The following is a 5023-nucleotide window of genomic DNA, read 5'->3' on the forward strand; positions in this document are numbered from 1 at the left end:
CTTTCCCCTGAATTGCAGCCTCATATATTTAACCTCCTACTTAACATCCTATCTATATATGTAATAGGCATCTCACACTTAACATGCTCAAAATCACATTCCCTTCCCCATTTTTCTGCAAAATACATTCTTTTTAAAGTTTTCCCCATCTCAATTGATGGTCGCTTATCTAATATTTCTGGTTGTGTAAGCCAGAGTCCTTAGAGTCAAATCTTTATTCTTCTGCTTAAAATCCTCCAATAGCTCCCCATCTCAATCATCAGGAGACCCAAAAAACCTTACACTATCACACTATGAGAGCCCTAACGGCACAGTGGTTAAGTGTGTGGCTGCTAACCAGTTTAAATCCACCAGTTCCACCAGCTGCTCCTTGGAAACCCTATGGGGCAATTCTACTCTGTCCTTTAGGGTTGCTATGAGTCAGAAGTGACTTGACAGCAACTTTTTTAATTTTATTACACTATTGCTGTTCTCCCCTTGCTTAACTTGCTTCTCCCACACTGGTCCTCAATTGCACCCCAGGGCCCCTTTCCCTTTCCTCCGCCCTCATTGTTTTGTCTGCCTGAAATGCTGTTCCCCAAATTAACTCCATGGCTTATTCCCTCACTTCTACCCGATCACTATTCAAATGTCCTATTCCAGTGGGGCCTTCTCTGAGCACACTGAACTCTCTCTGCCATTCGCATTTTATTTTTCCCCAAACGCTTATCACCACCTAATGCTATATTTTACTTATTTATTTATTGTGTCTCCTCATGCTAGAATGCAAGCTCCATGAGGGCAGGATTTTCCTCTGTTTACCTCCTTATCCCCAGCACTAGAATAATTACTGGAACATAGTCAGTACTCAATAAATAAACATTTCTTGAATAAATGAATGTTCTAAAAGTTGGTAAGAGTACATAAGGTCAGAACAAACATGGACAGAAAAAATTGACAAAGAATAATTCTCCTTTCGCCTGAGTTATACCACTCAATGCATGTTTATAGAAAGGCAAATATTGATTGGTATATTTTACATTGTTAATAAAAAATCCTCTCATTTTCCTATTCAAAAAAATGGGGAGGATGGCGAGAAAATATGCCAAAGTAAAGCAAAAAAAGTTCATTTTATCCTACAAAAATTTAGTTTGCTACAGAGGCTATTCTAAGCCAGTTTCCTGCAGTGTATTTTGTGTGCCTCTGGTCAGGGCATGGTATATTTTTGGATAGTGCACAGATAAACATTTTCATTTTAATAACCACATGCCAAAAAAAAAAAAAAATTTTTTTTTTATCTTATAGAGTCCCCGGGGTGGTGCAAATGGTTAAGCTCTTGGGTACTAACTAAAAGGTTGGCAATTTGAATCCACCCAGAGATGCCTTGGAAAAAAGGCCTGGCAATCTGCTTCCAAAAGGTTACAACTGTTGGAAAATTGTGGAGCACAGTTCTGCCCTGAAACACATGGGGTCGCCATGAGTTGGAATGGACTCAATGGCAGCTGTTTTGTTGTTGTTGTTTTGGTGCTTATTTTAATGTGTATTAGAAAAGACATAACTAGCATATCACAACTGTGATTTTCCAGGTGTGACTTCTCTGGATGGGCGTGAATCAGGTAGAGCTGTGGCAGTCTGCAGACCACAGAAATCCCGGGAGCAGTACTCAGTCTTGCTCGTGAGTGTCGTAAACCTTCAGGAAACTGAATCTTCTCTCGTAACTGTTCATGAGAACGTATAACGTGGATGATGTGGTTCACTAGCACGTTTCCTTACATTCTGAATTTTCAAGCTTAACCCTACATTCAGTTCAGCACTAAATTGAAATGTAAGCTTGAGGAGCTGGCAGTTGTTAAAATCAGTCAAAAAACCAATTGCTGTGGAGTTGATTTTGACTCATGGTGACCCTCTGTGTGCAGAGTAGAACTGCGCTCCACTGGGTTTTCAAGGGTGTGAACTTTCAAAAGATCACCAGGCCTGTCTTCTGAGGTGCCTCTGGGTGGGTTCTAACTGTCAACCTTTTGGCTAATAGTTGAGAGTTTACCCATAGCACCATCCACGGACTCCTTAAATAATAATAATAATTAAGTATAACCATAGTTATAAAATAGTTATAAAAAAATAGCTATTAATAATTATTATTAATCACATTTCTGATATAGCCTTCTTTTCCTTGAGTCAGTGAAGGCTCAAGGTGTGTTTTGAAAAGAATAGAAGAGGGAAGAGGAGTCTAATGGGATAAAAATTCTCTCCCCCTCAATTTACAGTTGAATTTGCGTAAGTAAAATGTGTTCATGAGTAGATTCATCAAGATTTCCTCCAGCTGTCTCAAATTCTGGAAACTACTTGGAAGAAGACTCCCATTTATGCCCTTTTCCTTAAAGTTTTCCCTGTTATTTAATGTGCTTAGTATTTTTGACATGTTTTTAAACAATCACATATAACACACTCATCCTAAAAAATAGGAAGTTACAGAAAAGCAAAACAAAGAAGAATAATCATAATCCTATAATGCAAGGAAAAGCGCTATTATTATTCTGGTGTATTTTTTCAATGTGTGGTTTTGTTTGTTGTGTGGTTGTGATTTACTGCCGTGGTCTTCTGAATGTTCTCCTCGTATGAGGAAAGAAGTTTTTAAAAGAAGCATTAAAAACTACATGTCCCTTTGCAGGTTTTAAAATTAACATCTAACATATTCAACATAAGTCTGATACATTTATTTCCTCTTAAACAGGTGATAGTATTGAACATTTTATAAGATGAAATAAGTGAGGATACACTATAATAGAAACACACGTGCCATGATATTTGATAAAATAGACTTTAACTTCCTTATTGAATTAAGTAGATCAAATTCAAAAGAAATCAAGTAAAATTTTATGAGTTTTGTCAAATGTTTCTAGACATAAATATGATAGTCCTTCAAAAATTCCATTTACATTCAATAGGATAGCATTAAGTCCCTCAAATTGCTTCTGATGCCCTGAATACGGGCTATTCAAGGCTGGACCCAAATACCCCCACATTGACAGAAATTCAGAATATCCCAATATATGCTAAATCAGAAGTATTTTAGAAAGCTCCAGTTTTCTAAAAAAATATATAAGGTTAAGAAAAACTAAAAACCTTACGGGTTTAAAGTGCCTGGATTAATTATTTAAGGAGGCCTTCCTGAAACCAAGATTTCTATTTATTCCTTTGCTTGGTGCCTTGGAGCTATTACACTCAGGGTAATACCCAATATTAAGATTTGGGATGAGTGGCGAAGAGGGGTGCCATTCTTTATGAAGCGAGAGAATGACTGCTGTGAACCCAGGCTCGTTCTCAGAGAAATCAATTTTAGGAAGTAGGAATCAACTTTAGGAAGTTGAGAACCTGGAAATTGTCTCTCTTAAAAGCGTGCATGCAAGTCTCCAAGATCTAGTGTTGTACATTGAAGGCTATGAATTCACCTCCACGTCTTCGTGTTCTTTAGTCTCTAACAAGCTCTTAGGAGGTAAGGCAACACACGCACCGCAAAGTTGACCTTTAATATACACTTCACTTGGAGCAACAGGAAGTGGCGATGATTAAGCCTGCAGCACCTTTTCCTCCAACAGAGCTGAAAGAGCCAAAGGTGCTCAACACTGGGAAGAATCAAGGTGCTGCTTGAGGGTACCATCCTCGAGATGAACCAAAAGATGTGTGGTATTTGTTTCCCTTCAAAGAGTCTACATAGCTCTTTACGATTAATGGGGCTATTAATTCTGAGGCTGAGAAAATTAATAAAATAAAATGATACGTCATTTACATGGCATATTTGAAGAATGAATGCTTCCAGGTAAACGTATCAAGATAATGAGAGCTTAACTTCAAGGTCATGAAGTTAGAAAAATAATTCAATGTTTTTGATAAAAAGTTTTCTGAAATGAATAATATTTTCTGTATTATCAATAACCTCTTAAGTAGAAGCTATGGAGCTTAAATTATACTTTTCTTAATTACTCAGAGTTGTAAGTGGTGAAAGGTAGGGCAGGTCTGGTCAGTGAGCTGGGTAAAGCAAAGTGGATATGTGCCACCCAGTCGGTTCCGACTCATAGCAACCCTATGCACAACAGAACTAAACACTGCCCAGTCCTGTGTCATCCTCACAATTGTTGCTATGCTTGAGCCCATTGTTGCAGCCACTGTGTCAGTCCAACTACTTGAGGGTCTTCCTCTTTTTTGCTGACCTTCTATTTTATCAAGCATGATGTCCTCCTCCAGGGTCCGATCCTTCCTGACAACATGTCCAAAGTATATGAGACGTAGTCTCACCATCCTTGCTTCTAAGGAACATTCTGGTTGTACTTTTTCCGAGACAGATTTATTTGTCCTTTTGGCAGTCTGTGGTATATTCAATATTCTTCTCTAATGCCAGAATTAAAAGTTGTCAATTCTTTGGTCTTCCTTACTCATTGTCCAGCTTTCGCATGCATATGAGGTGATTGAAAATATCCTGGATTGGGTTAGGTGTACCTTAGTCCTCAAGGTGACATCTTTGCTTTGGAAGAGGGTTCTGTAACTGCAAAGCATGGATTGAAGCCACCTGCTGCAGAAGGCAATACTGAGATGGGTGAGTTCAGCAGCAAGAGGGTCTTTATTGTATACCCATTTACAAGAGACAGAAGGGAATGGGCTCCTCCAAAATCTGCCCCCTGCTAGATGCTGACCGGAGGGTTTTATAGGGATGGGTTTGGGGTCTGAAGAATTTGTTAGTTCCCCCTTGAGGTGGGCATGATGACTGTGTTCCGGGCATGTTGACCTTCTGCGAGTATTCTCAAAGATCCTCTGACGCCATCCTGGTTCCAGTCATAAGACTGGCCTTTTGTTTAGTCTCTCTCTCTTCCAGATTTATCGCTTGTTGTTCTACCTCCCAAAGAGGAACACAGGTTAATTTTCAACTTTATAGGATCTTGGAAAAGACAAGGGGTGGGGGACGGGAGGAGAAGGAAACCACAAAATCACAAAATCACTGGGGTGTGCAAAAGTTAACTATGCAAGCTAGGTAAAAACAATACCATAATGC

Source organism: Elephas maximus, chromosome 3 (genome assembly GCF_024166365.1).
Source record: "Elephas maximus indicus isolate mEleMax1 chromosome 3, mEleMax1 primary haplotype, whole genome shotgun sequence".
NCBI classification, from domain to species: domain Eukaryota; kingdom Metazoa; phylum Chordata; class Mammalia; order Proboscidea; family Elephantidae; genus Elephas; species Elephas maximus.